Below are 13430 nucleotides of genomic sequence, written 5' to 3' on the forward strand. Positions count from 1 at the left end.
GTGATAAACCCAATTGTTTCCATTTATGTGAGAACTTTTGCCACGCCGGGATAAGCGTTTTAACTCCGTGTCGAATAGGAAAAGTGGGCCGGGCCGCCTGGCCGGCATAAAGCACCAACGTGAATCTACCAACAACGGGAGAAAAAAAAACTCGGAAAATTCATTCGAACCGTAGAAAGAGTATCCGTGTTCGGGGCCTGGGGTAAAGTAAGACGTTATGGGAAGCTGGGCGAAGAGCTGTCCGGAAGCCGGCCGCGATGGAGGGGCCCGGACGGGATGGAAGGGGTTGCGAAGAAGTGTTCAGCCTTTCAGAGTCCCGCAGGACTTGGCCAGGAGACACTAGACGCCGTTCTACACCAGGTCCTACGTCTTTCGAAGGATAACACGCGATCTAACACACGGCCGGTTTTTTTCCTTTCGTTTCACTTTTACAGCGAGACGCACGAAGATCCTGCACGAACAAACCTTCGACAATTCAATATTACACCGGTGAGATCCTTTTTTACTTCTTATCCCTCCAAATATAAGTCAATATGTATAATATGAATGCACGGTGCAATCACTACATAATTAAAATCGTATTTGTATTGTTTGTGAAAACGGTTGTATGCTTGTTTTTAAGAAATTGTCATTGTTTCTGAATCCGCTCAGGGTAAAGATAATCTATAAGATTAAAAATCATACCATAAAATAAGCACTGATACAAGGTCTTGGTACAATTGTCATCCGATTTAAAGATCCACTAATTATACGAATTTGTACTAATTTGGATATACTTTCTCAATTCCTCTCACCACAATGCCATAACAATTATTAATATCAACACTGCTTTATTAAGAATGTGTGTGTGTGTGTGTTTTGTTATCTGTTTTTGTCTTAAGGCAATTTTTTTAAAGATAAACTATCAGGTTTTACCGGTTTTACGGTCGTGGTAGACTGGCTGCTGAACTGCAGTTCCCATAAAGAACCCGCTCTGTCCGGCAATCTTGGATGAAGTTGATGAAAATATTTAACTTCGACTCAATTCCAACTGTTTGGGATTTTAGGTCTTGAGCCTTCTTGATAAAACTGACCCGTTCGATAGGCAAAACGTGTATGATTTGTAGATAAATAGCTACGTTTTTGTTATCTGGTCTAGTATCATTCATAGTATTTTGATGATGTCATGTAATGAAATTTTCTATTTTAAAGCATTTTGACAATTTTTCTTAGTAACATATCAATCGTTTGAGAAGTAACTGCGATATAAAGACATTTGACAACAAAAAAAAATATGTGTAGTATATCCCATCAAACAAAGTTTCATTTTATCAAACCTAATATTCAAAATAATACTTAAAACTAGATTAGAAAAAAGTAATTTTGTTGTTTTTCTATCCGAGAATAGGAAAAATGTATATGAAATGAAAATTTTTGTCACGATTTCCTAGCTTTTAAAACAGTCCGGCTAGGGACTTCAGTGTACGGTCCGACAAACTCGGATAAAGTTGAAGGAAATATTCGACTTGTCTTGATTCTAAATTCCCTGCTTTGGGAAATTAAGTTATGGCAAAAATCTTGATTCTTCCTTCAAAAAAACCTGGTCGATAGGCGAAAATTGGTGGCTTTCGATAACGTTCTGGTTCAATGTAAAACATTTTTCCAATCGTTTTTCATAAAGGTTTTCAATCTGAAATTTTGCAGTTTTACCCAAATATCAAATCTTTAAGGAACTAAGAATGAATTTCGAATATCCTTGAATGTACTAGTTTTTATTAAACAATATTGTATAAAGTATATTGAATTGGAAATACAATTAGTTACGGGTTTTTTATTTTTATAGTTTTTTTAATTTATTTAATTTATCACAACAATATTTATAACAAAATAATTTTCAAAAGTTGGTTACACCATTGTTTTCAATTTATTACCTTCTAACACTTTGACAATAAAATTAGAGCATCAGAGGTTTTCCATGAAAGAAAGTACAGGAGGGCTCAACTCCAACCAACGGTTCCCAAAACCATGTTTTACTATTGTCAAATCAAATGGAATAGAAAACTAGTTGTGCATGAAAAATTATATATGGATTGAATAACCAAATCCAGACAAAAAGCGATATAGCAAATTTCAATAAAACCGTGTGGCCCGCAATAATGTCCGAACCTAATTTACTTACTGTTCACTTGGTTATCAAGGATGTGGTCAAATAAAATGTTTTTAATTTTAAATCTTCGCCTAGCTTTCGGAACTTTATCGTGGCCAAAATTAAAAATGTATAGTATATCCTTTTGTAGAGCCTTGAAGAAGGTACAATAAAGTTCCGAATGCTATATTTTATTTGACCACTTCCCTGATGTCCAAGTGAACATTATCTGCATAAGCTGGTCGATAAATCTACAAAACATTAATTTACTTACATGTCATGATACATTTTTATATCATCTTTTCAATAAAACAATATCTGTAATAAAATAATAATATATTTTAGAAGACAAAATATGAACATAAAAACATATAACCACTCTGATCCGGCCCTCTGACTGTAAAAATGATATAAAAAACACGATTAAAAGAAAGTGGGAGTGTCGGTGTGCCGGATCGGCTAAGAAGGTCTCGCGTATCAAGAGCACTGTCGTTGGCGGCCCTCGGAGGATCTGACTCGTAGAAGAAAGGCCATTACCCGATTAAGGATAGGCCGTACGAGGTTGACACACGGACACCCACTTTTACACCAAAGATGTAGGGCATGTAGGGAAAAGTTGCATGATGTGTCCCACCTATTCGAAGAGCTCCCGGGCTCCATTAAAGAGCGTGTTGAGATGAGAATTGTCCTTGAGGACGGCAGAGTATCTGTGTTTTGGGTGAAACAGGGCTATTTTATTGTATATAGGCCTGAGTGTGTGTTGAAGGTGAATGTATTTATTGGCATGAATGTGTAGCATGAGAGGTCTTAAGGCGGAATATTGAGCACCCTATCGACCCTTAATTACATTAGTTATATAATAGATGTGGAGGGTGATGGAGGAATATCGAGTATTCCTCCACCCTCACTGAGTGAATGGTATGTAAATAGAAAAGATTTTTTTAAGAGTGAGTGAGAATGTGAATCGGTTTGGATTTAGGAACTGATTTCATTCGGGGGATGAGATGACCTAGTTGTTGTAAGTCCCTGGAGCCCAACCTCGGAGACTAAGATCTGACCCGGGGCGATTATATATGATCTTTATGTACATATAAAGAAATTATATAATTAACCGATTTGAGGGTTAACGGGGTACTCAGTATTCCGCCATAGACCCTCACATTATTCACGGTAATAAATACATTCCCTCTCAATACACAGTAGAAAGGAATAGTGTTTGTACCGCTGTAAATGTTCTCTTGGAGTAGTTTAATTGGATTCATGGAAATATCACGACCTAAGTTTTCTTTCGCTACCATCATACTTCTCAGTTTTACCCAGCCTCTCATGCGTTTGCCATCGTGAAACATTATTTGTCTGTTGTGAACTGACTACTCCTAAAATGCCGAAAGTCACCGCAAAGACGAAAGATCTTGTTCAAAAGTATGTGCGTGAGTGTGGGACTTTTAAGGGCAATACAGACGTTTTATACTTTGTTGGTTGTGATAAACCTGTATCATCAGCTACACGTTTTTTGGTAACAAACATAAAGACAGCAAAACATAAGGAAAGGCAGGAAGTCTAAGTTTCAACAAACCTTTGTGACACAAGCTGCCACAGGAGCTGGGTCTGGAAAGTCCGGTTTTGATACCTATTTATGTCGTTCTTTAGTTAGAGCACAATTGTATGTAACTTCCTTCCCCACCCCTTCAAAATCCAACATATATAAACATAAAACAGCAATATCTCACTGGCACACGACACGCAAGAAGGCACAATTACACAGAAGACAAACACTTTGAGTGAGTAGAAATAGTTTGATTGAATATAAAATATATATTTTGCATTGTATAAATTCACTTTTTTCCACATCCTACATGTATTTTTAAATTTAAACAATGTTTGTAAATCCCAGGCCCTGAAGATGATCTCAATAAAGATCGAAACGTTGGCACGATAAAGAAAATGTTTTTCTGAAACCTACATCACACAGACCGCGTCTCACGATTTCTGAATAATTATCGATTAATGGTGACTAATCACCACACATATTTTCAGTTTTAAATTGCATTTTTTACCAAATATATTTACATATATGTGTGCATATTTGTCTGTTTTTATTGCATATAAATCACAGCACTAGTTTAATATATTCGATCATCCGTTGAGCCGACCCGTTTTCATCGATTTGAGTAGGAGTTGTTCCAAGTTCCAAGAGACAGGAAGTACTTCCTACCCGCAACAACATTTGAATAAATTCAATACTATGGGTGATCAACCTGTTTGATACGTAAAACCGCCGTGCGGACGACGAGTGACTATTTTATCATCGTTCAACTTATTTACACTCGGAATTTTTGCTTGTCTATACAAAGATTACACGACTACTATTACACGATACACGACTCATGCTGGCAAAACATGTTAACTTCGTGTTAAAGAAAACTCAGCAAAGTCTAAAGCCCACTTCATTCAATATATTTTTATAAAATAAGTACTCACACTAAATTATTACAAAACATATACAATAAATACACTGATGGCATAATGGTTTTAGTAGGCACCAAAATCTAACAAATTGGACTCAATGCCGAAAAAACATACACTTTTTTGGACTAACTATTACAAAAACAAGCAACAAACAATAATTAGATATATGTAGAGACCTGATATTACGTGATGTGCTGACTAAAAACAGCACCATTAAACAATCATAACCTAACCTTTAAACACTATAAACAAACTGTTGCTTTTTCAAAAACACCGGCACTCCGAGCGTTAATATAATTGTGTAGTTGAAATACCCTCCTAAACACCGTCTGCGATATAGGCACTAATTATAAACCAATAAAGAAAATACATTTGCATAAACGAAACTTAAGAAACAGTCAACAAATGAATACGTTCACATACTTACGCAAGGAGTACAAACTAACCAACCTAGCAATTAAATCGAGCATAAAAACTGTACTAATAGCAATAAACATCATAAGAAAATTTCTGAGATAAAACTCATATAAGATAAAACGGTACATATATTATGTACAATGAATTGCCAATGCGAGGATAAATGCATCGGACAGTCGGAACGAAAAATAAGACAGATAAAATGAACATACACCATTTAAAGATAATGACGGGCAATCCAACTATTCAACCTCACCTCACACAAAAGGCAAGTTTAAATTGTTCCATGACAAAAGGGATAAAAATGGTCATATTCGAGAACCTGAAAATGATACAAACACGACACATCCAACACAAAGCATCCTACGAATCACACAAATCGACGGCATACATTATGCATTTAACATACTCTACATAAAATAAAAAAAACGAAAACAGACCACAAGAAAGCCAAACAGACCTTGGTCCTAAAGGCAACTAAAAAAAATCTTATATTTTTCGTTTTGATTACGTGGAGTGGAAACACTATAATGGCAAGTGGAAATTTTCTTTCTCTCAGTACTACTACCAATAGATGAAATATTTTTATTCGCTTTAACGTTTTCATAGTCACAATTTTGCAGCGTTTTCATTGAGTAACTGAGATACAGGTGATGAAATTTCTCAATATAAATGTATTTAATCCATAAGAGAGATAGATAGAGAAAGAGAGAGAGAAGGAATGAATAACATTTTATTTTTAGTCGCAGAATTTGGACTAATTTGACCACTCTCACATCCAACGACGAGTAAGAGGAAGGTAGTAATGGGAGGAAAGAGAGAGATTGAGTGAGTGAGAGGAGTTAGAGGAAAGAGAGAGATAGAGAGAGAGAGAGAAGGAATGAATAACATTTTATTTTTAGTCGCAGAATTTGGACTAATTTGACAACTCTCGCATCCAACGACGAGTGAGAGAAAGGTAGTAATGGGAGGAAAGAGAGAGATTGAGTGAGTGAGTGAGAGGAGTTAGAGGAAAGGGGGCGAGAGAGAGAAATAGTACATTTATTGTTATTTGAAAAGAAGATTATGGCAGGATGACGAAGTTTGTACCGTTTTCAAATACTGCTGAGCCGTACAAAATGATTTGAGTAAAATTTTGTCATTCGTTAATACATTACAATGAACTTTTATAGTGGGCAATTAGCAAAATGTTAAGTATTTTAAAAAAATGTTAAGTGAGAGTACAGGTGTTTCGACTGACCTGTACCTTCTGACATATAGCTAAGAAAGTACAATATATTTTAAATACACTTCACTCTTAACAGGTATATTGATTATCAATAATCGACTAATTACAGAGGCTGAAAAGATAATAATGTCCACGAGAAAATAAGCTTTCATGGATACATGAATTTTTTTAATAGCATAGAAATTGAGTGATTTTTATGTTTATTTGTAGGTACAGTCATTTTTTTAATTTTTAAAAAACATTTTGTTCTCGGATGAGAATCTAACAACTAGTCTCAATCGATTTGTGATTGATGTGAAATTTCTAGTTTGTTAAGGGTAGATTATTTTTGTATTTTTCCTCGTGGGCATTTTTAAATTTCACCGACACTGGGTTACTTATTCGGTCCGTATAGACTCGCGGGTTTTTGATGTTCGGCTTTGCGCCATCTTCAGTGAGTCAATGCTACTGAACTCAAGTTCCTCTGGCTATTAAACATAAGCCCCCTTAGTTCTCCCAGAGTAAAATACAAACTGGGTTGTGAACTAAATTTTTGGAGAAAATTAATTTGATTGCATTTTCCCATTCGTACTCCAACCTATGTATTTTTACTTTTTTTTTAAATAAAATATTTAAATAAGGGGAATGTGAAGAATAAATAAAACCTCACGGATATCCGAGTGTGAATCGATTGTAAGAAAAAAGGAGTAGAGTGAAAAAGTAATTTTTAGGTTCTTTCGTTTTGTTTATCCTTGTGTAATACTCAGTGAAACCGTCTAAATGAAGTCCAATTTTTTCCCATGAGGATAGGAAATTCATCATGGTTTGAAATAAACAATATTTTTAATGATAAAAAAATAAGTTGCCAAAAGATGCAACCTTTTTTTGGTATTAGTTTAAAATTTAAAGTCAAAAGCATCTTTTTTGTCTTTCTCTTTTTGTTGGACATTTTTGATCTGGATTTTAAAAACTTTTTCAACTTTTCCAACGGTTTATTTTTTGCATTTCGAGACTTTCCGCCTTAAAAGCAAGAGCACTTGTTTGATTTTTTATTTATTTGTCTCATTGACTTAATAGACATAAATTAAAGCTATTATGTGCAAAAATAGCGCAATGTTATATAATTACAAATTTTGTTGGTTTTTTCCAGAGTTTGAAATTTTTTACATACACGAGTAGTGTGACATTGCCAAATTCAGGGAGAGGTTTCTTTTAGAAATAGCGGGATAAATTATTTGTTTGTTTTTTAGTAGGACTAAAGGGAGTAACCTCAAAAAGCCGCGAGTTCGGACGGACCCAATAAGTACCCAACTAACGGTTCAACAAGTATTCACCAACACTCAGACGAACATCCACTATAAACTACTAACTCTAACTTTACTAAAATCGAGGAAAAATTGCTTCAAGGTTTCTTTTTCATACTAACCACTCGGCTACCATGGTCCCAATATTTCCTTCTCGTGGAAGTTGAGTTAAAAGATTAAACCATCACTTAAGAATCACGTGCTATTTAATCAATTCATTGAATTTTTTTGTATATATTTCTTAATTTTATGTTCTTCCTTTACAGTTTTATATAAAAACATTAGTTCATTCAATTAATAATTCTTTCCATGTAGAGTCTTGGTTGAGATAAAAAAGTCAATGTCACGAACGGGATTCGAACCCACGTCCTTCGGCTAAATAGCCGCTGTTCTTGACTTGAGCTATCGTGACTTGGACACCAACTCTTCATCTCAACCTACAACCTTCGAACCTTACCTCTTTTTGCCATTTTTAAATGTCGTGTGGATTGGATTCTCAGCGACTCATGAACTACCACGGGGAGCTGTTTAGTGAAGTGATACTTCTTGCACTTATTAAATATTAATCCATTTACGTTTTAGTGGTCAATTGATCAAGTTACATCTTTCAATTGATTTTACTTATCTCAATCAAGATCTTACATGGAAAGAATAATTAATTGAAAGATGTAACTTGGTCAATTGACCACTAAAACGTAAATGAATTTTTAGTTCTGTTCGTTTTGTTCTGCTTATCCTCGATGTTGCTGTGAGTCAAACGTGTTTCGGCTTTTCATCATCTTCAGTCCTGGGTTTGTAATTATAGTGCAGTATTGTATGTTTTATACAGTCTAGAAAAATAAAAGGACCCAAGCTTGGGCTTGAATCGAAGGTGGTGAAAAAATGAAACTCATGCAGGCCAAAACGATCGGAAAGGATCAAAGTTACTCTGTAGAACTAAAAAGGAACTGATACAACAAAAACGATGAATAAAAATCTATGAGTCTTTAATGAACTTTATACAGTCCGATATAACCATGTTTACAGTCCATCTGTAAATTTTAAATTATCAAATATTCAATTCAGAAAAAACTGCAGATTATCGGCTAGTTAATTTTTTCAATTGAATACAATGAGACTTTATTTAGCCGTAGGCTTTAAGAAATTCTTACAAATATTTGTCTGGTTTTTCGAGTCGATGTACTGTTATCATCAGTTCAATCGTTTCCGGGTGGGCAAATTTCCTCTTGTCTCTGGCCAGAAGCGTTTCAAATCACGCATTGTCTTGCAGTATCTTCATTACCGGCCTAGAAAAAACAACCCGAGAGTAAAAAATACCATAGACACATTGCTGTGTCTCAATTTTTAAACAAATCTGTCTCGTCCGATTGGAAAACGTCGGCTGGCATGCTAAAACTGCTAAACGGGCCGATTTATAACCAGCCTCTTCGCGGTCGTTTCCGGAGGATTCTCACGTTCTCTTAAAGACTGGAAGAGATATTGACTTGCCAGGTCGTCCGTGCTGTCATTAGCCGTGTACCGTTCCCCTTCAATCAGCCTCCCTCCCATGCAGCACTAACCCTTTCGGCCATTGCAAGCTCGTGATGGAGCGCTCACGCAAGATCCGACCGAGGATGATGATGATTTTAAAATATAAACCCTTCCGAAAAAGTCAAGCCTAAAATCATGTTGGTTATAAATTTATCGGTCTTACACGACCTATCGTTGTTATTCATCAAAATCTTGATACACCAGTGTTATCTTCAGTTTAATAGGAAAGCGGCTCGGCGTACCGGTACTTGTCGTGGACTTAATGATGATGGCATGCGAGCGGTCCTCTCAGATAATAAGAGACAACAAGCAGGCATTTAGTCTGTGATGTTCTACGTTGAATTGATTTTTTTTATAATTGACCCAATTTTACTACAGAAAGTTTTTAGACTTGATAAGCTAAAATATCATGATTTTCTACAAGAATTTAAAATAATAATTTTGTCTACTTTAAGTTGAAAAATCAAACTTTTCTTAATGTTTTAATAAAGACAGTTTTATTCGAATATACATTTAAACCATTTATGTTTTCGTAGACAATTGACTAAGTTACTTCTTTCAATCAATTAATTATTCTTTCTAAGGTTTAGATGAGCTGTCACGAGCGGGATTCGAACCCAAGACCTTCGACTTAATACGCCGCTCTCTATAGCTCAAGTAGTAGAGCAGCGGCGTATTTAGTCGAAAGTCTTGGGTTCGAATCCCGCTCGTGACACTGAATTTTTTATCTCTACCAAAACGTTAGAAAGCATAATTAACAAATTTAAACGTTAAACAAGTCATTGTTTTCAACTACATTCACGACTATAGTTTTCAAAAGTAGTCTTTCCATCAACTTGGCCATTAACTAACAAAAAAGAGAAAGCGACGTCAGGGTTATAAGCTGGGTGATGACTGCATGACTTGTCTGTAAATTTCTGTAATTCTGCGTCAAATTGGATGTGGAGGTGCGTTTTTTCCGCAGCTTTGCTTTATCCAGAGTGATCGAATTTCAATTTTTTTTTTTTAAATGAGTACAATTTCTCTCGAACTGTTGATTAAACATCTCTATCGTATGAAACTAGTTTGTAAAACACTCAACACTGTCAACTACTTTCTTGCTAGTGGATTTTTCAATTATACCCACATTTGCATCAATTGTAATGGTCAAAATCAGCTTATGTCAAACTTTATTTTTATATCTTGTCTTAGCCCTGTCATGTCATAAAGTTTACTGGTGGATTACTGAGACAGTTGAAGATCCAATCAAGATCGATACGAAATAATGGTTGCTAGTACATCAACGATCTTGATTTAGACCATTTTTGAAGGCTGGTGTTCTTATCTTTTAGGAAAGTTTAAACGTTAAAAGAATTCCTCTTCTACTGGACGTATTTTTCACCTTCATGCCTTGCGGCTGAGAAGTCTACGAATTTGTCACCCTGTCATATTAGTTGTTATTACAATTATCGTGTGAAACACCAAGACAAATATGATTCATAGTTGAATAGATATGCCATGATATAATCAAAAAAGTCAAAATGAATATTTGGTGTATTTAATGTTTTCATACTTTTTGATACAAGAGTTGGGAACGGTTTTTTGTCACTCAATTTGTCGACTGAGCACGACCCATGATATCTGCAACATCTATTTATGCCGTTTTGGTGCTAAAAGATTTACCATTATAATAGAGATTCAGAACTGCGGAAAACTTGGAACATATTATCATCATTTGCCCTAACGAATTAATTAATTTGTAAAACTGAGAAAAGAAACTTCAGATCAGCTTTTCCGCAAATTTCCTATCCTTTAAATCTCGATACCATTTTCAGCTCTAGGGGTTAAGAAGTTTACAAATACTTAAACAGAACATTTATTCAAAAATCGGGAATGCACTTTTGACTGAGGGTCTGGCTGGCTGTCTAAGCCGGGAACACACCCGATGCAACGCTCTGCGACGCTACCCTATGGCTACTCAATTTTCCATAAGATTGTATCACCCCCGTGCATATCTTCCCGATGCTATGCAACACTCCCTACTCTACGGTCTGCGATCCCCACTGTCCAGATCTTCGTCGGGTAGCATCGAGTACAGTTGAAGACAAAAGAACCGGACACATATTTTTATTCAAACATATATCAATGTCGTTATATTAATTACAACATACTTATTTTAATATAAACCAAATTAACTGAGATCAAACATTCATTAGTTTTTATTTAAAAAATTAATTTCAATGGTCTGGTAGAAAATTGATAAAAACACCGGAATACCATTTTTTGATATAATGAATTTAACTAACAATTTATTACATGGTTGGTGGAAATAATGCATTAAGAACAAAAGAAGCGTTGCGATTGTGATACTGATTTGTGATACATGCTGGGGGACTGTACGTGGCGTGCGCTTGACATCGCATAGATGTGCACACCCTACCAAAACGTGACAAGGCGTCGGGTAGCATCGGATAGCGTCGCATAGCGTTGCATCGGGTAAGTGTGTTCTCGGCTTAAGAGTCTTGTTCAAGCTGCTGTCAGGCATATCTCGTCCTATGTATGTATAAACATAGAGCTTATGTCTACGGTACACAACTAAATACAAAAATTTTTTTCAAACACAGTATTGATGATTTATGTAACAGCCTAGTATTCTTCTTCTTTTAATGAATATAATGTCGAAATTCTTCTATTTATTAATATAGACGGGCATGAAGCCCATTTACAAAGATACAGAAACAATAACGTTGTAGAAATGCTAACGTTATAAAGTTAAAATATAATCCCAGTTTGCAGTAGCAATTTGTTACCAAAATAGGATGAATGAACTTTCCTGCGTCTAAAAAATCGCAACTATTTATCAAAATTATGTTTAAGTCCATTTTTTCACCACCGATCAACAAAATTAGAAAAAACGGTTTGAAGCATTTTTGTACCATTATCATTATTAATTACATGGTACAGCTTGACATCGTCAGCAGCAAAGAGCAGGAAGTTTATATTTTGGGAGAGAAATTCAGCAACATCATTAATAAAGATCAGGAATAATAAAGATATAAAAGAGAGACCTGGGGCACCAGATGTTGTGTCAATCAATGTAGACAAAGAATTATTGCCAGGTAATAATCTGACATAATTATGTCAGGAATAAGCTGTTTTAAACTAAACATTTATAGTAATTCAGATATCGTGAGATGCGGTCGGGTGTGATGTAGGTTTCAGAAAAACATTTTCTTTATCGTGCCAACGTTTCGATCTTTTATTGAGATCATCTTCAGGGCNCAGAAGACAAACACTTTGAGCCCTGAAGATGATCTCAATAAAAGATCGAAACGTTGGCACGATAAAGAAAATGTTTTTCTGAAACCTACATCACACCCAACCGCATCTCACGATATCTGAATTACTGTCGATTAACGGTCACTAATCTCTCTACACACTAAACATTTATATTGCGTACTAATGGGACTTAATTAATCACCTTCGTTCAATACACTTCTTATTTATTTTCTTAAAAAACTCCAAAAACAAAAAATTAAATATTTATTTTTGTTTGATGTCTATTAAAAGATATTATTATTACTTATAAATTATTATCTATGGAACCGTTAGGCGTCTGGGAATAATTATTTTCACCGTTAAATATTATTTTGACGTTCTCACAGATTCCCAGAAAAAAATCAATTAATTGGACTTTTATTAATACTGAAATGGTAACGTTTAATTAAAAAATGAAGCTGAGAAAAGCAAGGAGGATTTTATCGAATGCTACAATTAAAAAAAAGAAATGATAATAAAACGTATAAACAAAAATAAAACAAACACTAAATGGACAATACTTAGAAAAATAAGCGTACAAACTGACCATCGTATTTAACAATTTATTTATAAACCACTACAAACAATAGAAAACTACTGAGGCAAAATATTGCAAACGGTAAGGGAGAAAAAAGGCAGCTAAAAAGAGCATTTATGGACAATGACGAAATCAAATTGAATGAAATTGATCAAATATTAGTGATTGCATTCTTTCACATTTTAGATTTTTCTTTTAATTTAGGTAAGAACATCATTCTTGTCGGTTGAGGACGAATTAAGCGAAACTAGGCGGACAAGTGGACCTGAATCGATCAAACAAATTAATTAGACAATTTAAAGAAAAATATCAAGATAAATTTTATAATTTTTTAAATTATAGTACCAGAACAGAGTACAAACCTTGTCGGTTGGCCTGCAGATTGCGTAATTGTCGAAAGTCAATACATTAAACACGATTAGGTGATCAAAGTTATCCTGGAGATTTTCAAACTAATTATTTTTTAATGTCCTTATGAGCTTGTATATTAGCCAGAGTACGATTCCGTTATTCCGTTGATTATTTCATAATGTTTGGTTGGGG

The 13430-nt window shown here is 34.9% G+C and overlaps 1 protein-coding gene across 1 annotated transcript in view; it reads left to right on the plus strand.

Annotated features, from left to right (window-relative positions):
* Positions 1 to 284: 284 nt before the first annotated feature.
* Positions 285 to 13430, plus strand: part of LOC106672716 — a 56387-nt gene continuing 43241 nt past the window's right edge. Inside the window, exon 1 of the mRNA XM_014404358.2 lies at positions 285 to 489. The gene's annotated coding sequence lies outside the window, so the exon portion shown is untranslated. The remainder of the gene's footprint in view (positions 490 to 13430) is intronic.

Source organism: Cimex lectularius, unplaced genomic scaffold (assembly GCF_000648675.2).
Source record: "Cimex lectularius strain Harlan isolate CLEC.00 unplaced genomic scaffold, Clec_2.1 scaffold120, whole genome shotgun sequence".
NCBI lineage: Eukaryota > Metazoa > Arthropoda > Insecta > Hemiptera > Cimicidae > Cimex > Cimex lectularius.